Source organism: Chenopodium album, chromosome 1 (genome assembly GCF_948465745.1).
Source record: "Chenopodium album chromosome 1, dcCheAlbu1.1, whole genome shotgun sequence".
NCBI lineage: Eukaryota > Viridiplantae > Streptophyta > Magnoliopsida > Caryophyllales > Amaranthaceae > Chenopodium > Chenopodium album.
Window position 1 is genome coordinate 46,490,747 of NC_137834.1, and position 10,562 is coordinate 46,501,308.

The 10,562-nt window shown below is 35.9% G+C and overlaps 1 pseudogene; it reads right to left on the minus strand.

Moving 5' to 3' along the window:
* The window catches only part of LOC145632115 (uncharacterized), a 36,169-nt pseudogene extending 26,402 nt beyond the window's left edge, over nucleotides 1-9,767 (minus strand).
* Between the last annotated feature and the right edge of the window lie 795 nt (nucleotides 9,768-10,562).

Genomic DNA, 10,562 nt, shown 5'->3' on the forward strand with positions numbered 1-10,562 from the left:
CTTAGGAACCAATTGGTTACCGTGACTGAGACACTGAAGCTACTCACACTGATCAAGATCGATGACCCTGTGAAGCAACAAAAAATGAACCTCATGCAAGAGAGTCTAAGCAAGCTATCTAGTGACTATAAATTTCATTGCATGAGTTCACAAGTGGTCTCGCTGGACAAAGAACTTCTTCCGCAGAAGTTCAACGCCACTGACATCCCTAAATTCAAGGCAACAGATAACCCTTAATTCCATCTAAGAGCTTTTGAAACTATAATGAGCATTAAGGGTATCGATAAGAAGGTTTTCCCCTCTCTGTTCCCACTATCTCTCGAAACCGTTTTTCAACAATGGTTCTTTTCTCTCGAGAAAGAGAAGACCTCTTCTTGGGAGTCAATAACAAACGCTTCATAGATAGATATAAGTGCAACATCCAAGACGAAACAGACCACAGACAACTTGAGATGTTAAAACAAAAAGAAAACGAAGGGTTCACGTCTTTCTTCAACAAATGGAGGGAACTTCTGCTAATATGGTCAAGGCTCCCACTGAAAAGGAATCTGTGAGGATGTTTATCAAGAATCTCCAAGGGAAGTATTCAAGGCATTTAAAGTACCAACACAATTTAAATACTTTCAAAGCTATCTATAATATAGGCATTGACATTGAAGATGACCTTCTGAAAGATAATGGTGCGAGAGGAAAGAAGAACGACCATCCTTCTTCTTCCTCTCTCATTAATGAAGTACATGCCACGAACGCCTCTAAACCACGAGTCCAAAGATCAAAAAGAGTGTTCACTCAACTTGGTATGAGTTATGAAATGGCTTTCGAGAAGCTACACCACAAAGGACTAGTCATGCCCATAGGGCCTATCAAAGATCCAGTTCCAGAAGCCAGGCCACCTAAGTGGGACCCTAACAAGCACTGCAAATATCACCAAGGATAGGGTCACGACACTGAGGAGTGTTGGAAACTCAAAGAAGCTATTCAAGATCTGATCGATAGCAATGAAACTTCCGAGGTTCTATCCATCGAAGATGACCAAGCATCCTTCGATCCATCACTTCTTATCACACCTGTAGGAGAACCCATGATCGAGACAGCTTATATAACCTCTCTCGATGAGGTGGCCATGATTGGGGAGGATGAAAGTCTTTTCTTAGATAATACCAAGGAAGACTCGTCAAGTCTAAAAGAGGACGTTTGAAAACTGCAAGATGTCATTGCCATGCCCTTGAATGTGGTAGAAGGATTAGCAAATCGGGTAATGACCATTGAACTAAATTCTCGCCAAGAGTTTAATGAAGAACTCAATGCTCCTAAGCCACTAGCAAAACGGACCATTGAAGGATACATACCAATAGGAACGCCTTACAATGAAGCTTTTGACTGTCTACATGATCAAGGTCATATTCGCTTTATTGGTCCCAGTCAAGACCCTCCATCTGAAAAACGTTTTCCCAATTGGGATCCAAATTCCTATTGTCGATACCATAGAGGTCGCGGACACACTATTGAAAAGTTCCTCGCCCTCAAGGATCGTGTTCAAGACTTCAGTGATTCAAATCTCCTTCATGTTCCTCCGCGCGACAAGAAGGCCAAGATTAGTAACAATAGTAACAGTGGCTGTAAAGGGAAAAAGAACGACTATCCTTCTTCTTTCGAAAACACCTACTCTAGTAATAGTGTTGGTACTTTCGACCTTAGTGAGATCCTAGCCATGGGTAATCGAAAGCAACCGAAAAGGGAATTTACCCCTATTGGAATTAGATACGATGATGCTTTCGATCGACTCCATGACAAGGGAATCATTACTCCCATTGGACCTATTCAAGATCCCCCACTTAAGAAAAGGTTGCCTAGTTGGAATCCAAACGAACACTGCAAGTACCATCAAGGTAGGGGTCATGCTACTGAGAGCTGTTGGAAGCTAAAGGAGGATATCCAACATTTGATTGACAATAACAAGCTTCCCATGCATACCTCCAGCTAACAGGAAGAGCGAAGGATGATAAAGCAAACAATACAAGACAAGAGGCGAGCTTCAACGACAAGATTTCGTGACCTCTTTTTCTATTTCTTTTTCATTTTTTCCTTTCCCCAATAAGTCTAGCATAGGCACCTTTTCATTCTCTTTAGATTTATTTTGTAGGATCATTATATTTTTTTCCTTTAATAAAATGAGCATTTATTCTCTTACATATGATCATCACATTGCATTGCATAAAAAAAAATTTAAAAAAAAAAAAAAAAAAAATCATGTCGAACTAAGCACAAGGTATACCAATGATTTAAGGCACCCCTTGTAGCCACATTCTATTACCTTTCACCCTTCAATTATACAATCCTTTCTTCATAAACCACTTTGAGCCTCGTCTAATGATAGACCTTTCTGTTTTTCAACCTACATATACCTAACCTTGGGATGGGATGGTGTGTAACTTATGCAATTTCAGAAGAGCTTGAGTGATTTCAAAAAATCAAAATAGCAAAAATAATCAAAAGAAAAATAAAAGTGTGCAAAAGGGCAAGTGTTCCAATGTCTTGGATATGAAAATATCTTTGATAAGAACACGTCTCAGATTGCGTCTCTTATCGAGTGCTCGGTATCGTGCCTGAGAAACATGAATGCCAAGTGAGTGATAGAATGCATGATCGGGATTGCCCACACTTATAAAGATAAAAAATGCAAAAGCAAAAGATAAAAGTGAGCTAAAAAAGAGTAGAAACTCAAGCATAAAAATATAAAAACTCAAAAGCAAAGTAGCACACCTTGGGGGCTTATCTAGGGTCTTGAGCCTTTTATCCCCTTCTTCTATAACCTTTAGCCTAACAACGTTACAACCCTTAAAAAGACCTTTTTGAGGTATACACACACTTGTGCGAGGTTCGGCTAGAGCTACGTTCGGCCTGATTCCTAACGGATACGTAGGCAACCTCACATCGAGGTGCGGGCGTAATAAAAAGGCATTCATATTCACATTCACATTCACACACTTGCACCATAATCATATCAAGGGATCTCCAATGCTCATCCCTTTTCATTTAGAGCTAGACTTGGGGGCTTGATCCCTACATTATTAGCTTATCTAGCCTAAGAGTCACCACCATTTGACTCTTTTCAATAATATCTTTCCACACACTTAGCCCTTGCGGCCTAGCTTTAGTATCACTTTCACACACATCACAGATACATGACCAAATATACCTTCCCTTAGGAACCCTTTGTCATGGAATCTTAACATAAAGTTGAAGCATGCCTTGTCACATCACTCATCAATCATATTCATCATTGCATCACGAAGTATGAAGTGCTTAGCCTCCGTGCCTAAGTTACCTAAATGATTTCATCATTGAGTCAACAGTTGAGATAGCCTAGGATGGATTAATCCTTGCACCTTGAGAGATAGTATCATTCAACATGCATCTTCAAACTTTCGATTTTCTTTTTTCACGTCTTTCTTTTTCGGGAGAAAGTCGGTACCCTCCACAAAAATGACGGAAATTTTTTGCTTTTTAGCATTTTCGAGTCGCACAATCATAATACAATGCACACACGGGTCATGAGTCACACGTGTCATTTCACTTCGAGTCGAGTCAACCTCGAGTCAAGTTTATACCTTGATTCGTGTCAAGTCGATGAGTCAAGCAATGCTAAAACTTAGGTCAACCCTAAGATAATTAAAGAGATTGGAAAAGTTCTATAGTCAAAATAAATACAGGACCCTATCACAGCGTCTGGCGACAGAGTCAATTCCTGGCGCCAGAGATATTTCAGCAGCGACAGAGCTCGAAGCCTCTAAGAAAGGTGATTTCGACCTCATACAACAATTTCGGGTTCCTTGGTACGCGAGTTAGCCCCTATAAGCAATTTGACATGATTAAGTAGTCAGTTTGATTACAATCACAATAAGTGATCGACCTGATGAAAGATCGTCTCACTTAGCTTAAAGCGCCTAAGAATAGGCTCATCACGGAAACACCGACATTCTGGTTTTAGCGGAAGCAAAGTTCAGGCGAGCTTTAGAGATCGACAAACGTTGGTCTTCGAAAATTTTTCTTCAGAATATTATCGCAACAAACGTTCAAGTACCAAAGCTCTATTGTTCAGAGACACGTAAACATTTCCATCAAAGCTCTTTGCTCTAGAGACGCGTGGGCATATCATTCAAAAGCTCTTTTGTTCAGAGACGCGTGGACATATCATCAAAGATCTCCTATTTTCAAGCTCTTTCGCTCAGAGACGCGTGGGCATCCTATTATCAAGATCTTCGTTCAGAGACGCGTGGACACATCATTCAGAAGATCATATAAAAAAGAAGCTCTTTGTTCAGAGGCGCGTGAACATATCCGAAAAAAAAGAAGCTCTTTGTTCAAAGACGAGTGAACATCGAAACAGCAAGGTGGAGTTCCCTAGATTGTGGAGAGTTGTCACAAACAACTAAGGATTGTTTCAAGAGAAATAATCTTCGATAGTGTTCTCTTGGACGTGGAATATTATCAATGCGGAGGAGGATCGTTTCAGGCGAAGCAGTCTTCCAAATTGGAAGCAGTTACGGGCGTAGCGGTTTTCAAGCGGGATGACATTCTCTAGCTAGCAGGAGGTCATCAAAACACGGATACAACAACAAATCGGTTACTTTCAGAGACGTGTGCTTGACGGTGCAAGATAAGCGTTTCTTAACTATTTTATCTGTTTAACTAATGCTATTTTTGCAGGTATCGGCATTACAAGAGTGATTTAGGATCGCAGAACGTTCTGAATCATTCTCCGTCCCTATCGATACTTTGACTTTTGTTTTCGAAACTCGCATTTATCAAAACTCAGTCAAAGTGGGGGCTTCTGTAGACACCTATTTGTGTCTCCCCAAAAACAAAACCCGGTGATGAGTACCTTTCGCGTCGAATCATAATCGAATGAAGCGAAATTGTGGAAAGTTTAGTGTTGCGGATAGTTTTAATTTCTTTTCTTTTCTCTCTGTTTTTGAAAACTTATTTTAAGAAAACAGCCAATCCAGTTTGGTTGGTTCATGATATGGCTCCAATAGTTGCGTAGTTGGATGGGGCTTGACAAGAGCTTTCCAACGATATATTATAAGCCCAATTCCGATGAATATTGAGGAAGTTATGGCCAATTTACTAAACTAGGTCCGGTTTGAGCCTTATGTACGACCCAATGATCTAGGGGAGGGCCTAATATGATTTATCATTCCTAATTCAATTAGGAATGGTTTTAGTCTTCTAGATTCTTCTAGAAGGTTCTTTTCATTCCTAATTCAATTAGCATTGATAAATTGACTTTTGTTGGCTTTTCAGAGTTTTAATTAAAATCAAAAACATTTTTGAGGAAAATATACAATTTTATCCTCCAGTACGGCAAACTTATCTGATTTTTGAAAATGCGTCAAAAACAGGACTAGCGCCTGACGCCAGGCATTGGCGCCTAGAGCTAGGCCTGGCGCCTGGCGCTAGTGTTAGGCGCCAATCAGCTGGTGCTGGCGCCAGCTCTGTTTCACGTGCGCCAGACTCTGTTTTAATTATTTTATCTTTTTGGCTGATTTTCTCTATAAATAACGTCGTAAAACTCCATTTCAATTCACCAATTCTTATCAACATTCATCAACAATCAGTTTTCAATTATATTCACTTACAACCAGTTTTCAATTCTCTTTCATTCTCTTTAATCATTCGCTAATTCTCATCAAGAATTCTCTTTTAATTCATTCATCCATCTCTCTCTTTCTCTTTTCAAACTTGCTTTTATATACAAAATTCCGCATTCATTAGATCTAGAAACACCTAGCCATATTCGAAGTTGCCTTCGCCCTAGACGTGAAAGGTTTAGTTTCTGAGGGTTTGGTCCCAAATCTCTCTTTCAATTACTTAATTTAATTGTTGTCTATTATTTTCCTTGAAGTTACTAACGCGTGTATTTTGTTATTAGAAAGAGGTACGAGGCATCAAAGTAAGTACTTTAATGGTTTTTTTTTTATGTTATGATGTAGAAATCATGTTTATATTGTTATTATGATATTCCTAGTATCATATCTAGGGTAGCTTTGATATTAAAAATGATTGTTACGATGCTTCCTACACTCTTCCTAATATTTATGATTGTTAGTATCATTTTAGGGCTAAAGATTTGATTTTTATTGCTTAGTGACATGCTAGGGTTTGTTATTAATCTTGTTAGTATCATGCCTAAGATCTTGCTATTATTATGCTTTAATATTAACATGAACATGATTATGATTATAATGATTATAATTTATGATGATTATAATTATTATTATGATTATTATATGTTGCTTGATATTTATTTTTATTGCTTGATCACGCCTTTTTATGCATGTTAAAGAGATTTGGTACTTGTAATCACGCTTAATAAGATAATTAATAATCTTGTTTAGGGTTAATATGATTATAATTCAAGTGATCGCCAATAATAGTTTATTTGTGCATTAATATTCAACCAACATAGATAAACAGGTTTAGGGCTAAACTTATTGATTGTATGTTAGTTAAAAAGCGCACATGAATACGATCAGAATAAAGTAGAGACCTATTATTAGGGCAGGTTCAATCTCTTTTAGGTTGGATTTGTACCTTCATTCCCGAACCCTTATTTGGTTCAAGAACTTATGGAGTTGACGATCTCTTTGATCGTTAAGGGGTGTAACCTTCACCTCGTGAACGGTTTACAAGTTCCTGAAAAACTTGTTGGCGACTCTTTTGCTCTATCTTCTTTCCCTTTGGACGCCACCGTACTTTAGTGTATGATCACTGTGGGGTTCAAGAAAGGGATTCACGCTTGAAAATATTCCCTACACCGAGTATAAAATATTTTTATGGCTTCTATGTCATTAAAAGGGGTTAATTAGTATGGTTTAAATATTATTATAGTTGCTGGAAATTTGTGAGAACAATAGATTAATTATAGTTATGTATTTTTAATTGTATGAAGTTTCGAGCAAGGTGATTTCTAGCAAGTGTGGCCAACTTTAGGCATTATTCAGGGTACGTATGTGCACAAGAATATTGGTGTATGCGTAGTATCATGCTGGGATTGTGAATTGTGATTGAAGTGATGAATTAGTAGCATGTTTTTTTGATAATATCATTGGAATTGATGTTGGTTGAACATGAGTCATTATGCAAGCACGTGAATATGATATTTGAAGCATGATACAAGTTGTATATATGTGAATCATGGAATTATGTTTTATTTTTGTGTATCAAGGACGCATGAAATTAATAAGCAAGGCTTATGTTGTTTAAAATAACTATAATTAGAATTATTGAACATGATTCATGAATTTTATTCTAACCCATTTATTATTGGTGTTGAGTCAAGAAAGTTAGTTTATTTAATTTCTCACACAAGTAAGTTGAGATTAAGTCAAGAAAGTTTATTAGTTCATTCTATGCATTAAGGTAGTAATCGTGTAACTTTGTGCATAAAATTAGGCAAGGAACCTTAATTAAAATAAATAGTATGTTCTCACTAATCAATTCAAGAATTGATTGGAAATATGTGTTGATTATTATTATGTTTAATCTTGATTGATTTGTTGGATTCTTCACATGTTAAATTGATAAACCACGTAAATTGTAAGAGGATACACACCAAAACTCTTGGAATGTATATATCATGAGTATGAACACATGGGGGGAGTTATTGAGTTTTTTTTATTAGTATTATTTATGCACTGGAATTCCGTCACCGAGGTGTGACATAGCAGGTGCCAATTACGGTAGCTCCCTGGTTGGAAGCTCCATTTTTAATGGGCTATATTTTTAAGGAAGGAAACTTGTTCGATGCGTAATCCAAATGATATAAATTAATAATTAATATTGCTAGTTATGAGTCAAAGGTAACTTGACTGTGAAAGAATGTTTTATTACTATTCTTATTGATATGAATGTTTTATTACAATTCTTATTGATAGGTTATTCATGTTAGTGTGGTTCATATGTACTCAGCTTTTGCTGATTCATACCTTTTGTGTTTGTGTTTGTCTTTCCTTTGGTGAGCCCTACTATGACCAATTTATATGGTGAGTAGAGGGTTCAAATAAAGGGGAAGTGACGGGTACTTGAAGCAAGAAGAGCATGATGATAATGAGTGCCGAGAGTTACTTGTTATGCTTTCCTAGTTTATGTTTTGAATTATTTTATTATGGACTAACCTTTATGTGTTATTTAAAGTTGGATTTTAAAGGAGCCATGTTTGGAATGGTTCCAATTTGTGATTTAATTACTTTTATTTTGTTTTGAGGTTGAGAACTCAAGTTTTATTTTAGAAGTTTGTTTATTTTATTTAGACTTCTGTTGTGTAACTTTGAAAATAGACTTAGTCATTATCACGGTGGCGGTAATATTTTGGTTATTTCATTAAGATAACTTTAATTAGAATAAAAAGAGTAATTTAAAATAAGGAATTTCCGGGATATTACAAAGTGGTATCTAGGAGTTTTGATTGGATTTTATTACCTTAAAGTTGTAATAATTATTTTTAGGTACCTATATTTTTTTTTTTAAAAAAAAAACTTGGCCAAGTCCTTATTTTAACAAGTTTGAAATTGTTTTATAAAGTTCATTTTTTTTTATTAAGGGGGTCCGATTTTTTTTTAAAGGAGGGCCAATTTAAATATTTTTTTTTCAAAAGGTCGTAATTTTTTTTATTTGCACAAATAAATATTTTTTAAAATGTTTTCGAATTTAAAGTAAATTATGTGTGCATGTATGCAATGGATTTAAGGTACTCCCTCTGTGTTTTTTTAAGTGTTACACTTTCCATTTCCGGGCGTGTTTTTTTAAGTGTTACACTTCCTTTTTTGGCAAAAAGCTACATTAAAATATTATATCTCTCTCCTCTCATGGTCCCCACCTAAACGCACTTGTACTTTTTTATTATATCTTTCCTCTCACATTCATTACTTTTCAATAAACTATTAACCCCACAATATTTCATTTACAATTTTTTTAACACTCCAACTACCCCACTTACATTATTTTATTTAAGTCAATTAAATTGCCTAAACTATGTGCCGGTCAAACTGTAGCAGTTAAAAAAACACGGAGGGAGTATGTAATTATGTGTTAATAGAGATTTTATGTAAATTTTTTTTTTTTGGTAAATAGAGATTTTATTACCAAAGAGAGAAAGTTACAACTTACAAGGGCTAAGTTATAACTAGCACCAAAACATCACAAGACATGAAAAATAACAGGCCAAACACCCACCTAACAAAAATTCCAGATTCAAGCATGTTCAATGATAATATGTATTTATGTGAAAGAATATTTATGGATGGTGACAAAAATTGTATGATTGAACACCAAACTTAAACTTTTGCATAAAGAAATGTATACTTGATTAAGTAAATATTTTTTTTTTATTGAGTCATAACCTGAAATACCTTGCAGGATGTTTGATTTTGGTCAAGAAAGACTATGAGCATGTTTGGGATTATATTCGCAGAATTCGTTTTTATTGTACTTATAGATTTGATGTATTTGGGGAGCGTCACCTAGACCAACCTGATTATGTCTCAGCAATGATTGTTCACTGTTTCCCTAATTATCCACTTTATGAGGCTATTTATAGTTGATTTTGTGATTTTCACTTGCCAAATGTTGTAGCTAACTATACCGAGTATAAGGATTATAATGGTTAGTAGGTAACTAATTGGAAATATTTATACCGTAACATTGCTCACAAGGACTTTATCCATCTTAACCCTTAATATACTTCTCAACCTCCTCCATGCCATAACTTTGGTGATCGAATTCCACACAAATATGCGCCCTATTACTCTTCAGAAAATGATGATCCCATGTTTAACCCTCAACAAGGGTTTCAATCTAATCGACCACAAAGTTTGATAAAGATTGAGATTTTACCACAAAGGAGAGATCACAAAGAACTCAAAGAAGAGAAAAAACTCTCAAATTTTCAATATTCAAAACAAGTCTATTCTATTACATCATAAAGTAACTCCTTTTATAAGGAGGCACTATTACATGAAATAAAAGCCTAAACCTCATTAAATCTAAACCATACTGTAGGGAATAATTTCAAGCTTTTAATCCCACTAGCTTGAACCCCACTGTGATCATACACTAAAGTACGGTGGCGTCCAAAAGGGAAGAAGATAGAGCAAAAGAGTCGCCAACAAGTTTTTTTAGGAACTTGTAAACCGTTCACGAGGTGAAGGTTACAACCCTTAACGATCCAAGAGATCGTCAACTCTATAAGGTCTAAAACCAAATAAGGGTTCGGGGATGAAGGTACAAATCCAACCTAAAAGAGATTGAACCTGCCCTAATGATAGGCCTCTACTTTATTCTGATCGTATTCATGTGCGCTTTCTGATTAACATGCAATCAATAGGATTAACCTAAACCTGTTTATCTATGTTGGTTGAATTTAATGCACAAATAAATCTATTATTGGCGATCACTTGAATTATAATCAAATTAACCCTAACAAGATTATTAATTATCTTATGAAGCGTGATTACAAGTACAAATTCCCTTTAAACATGCAATAAAAGGTGTGATCAAGC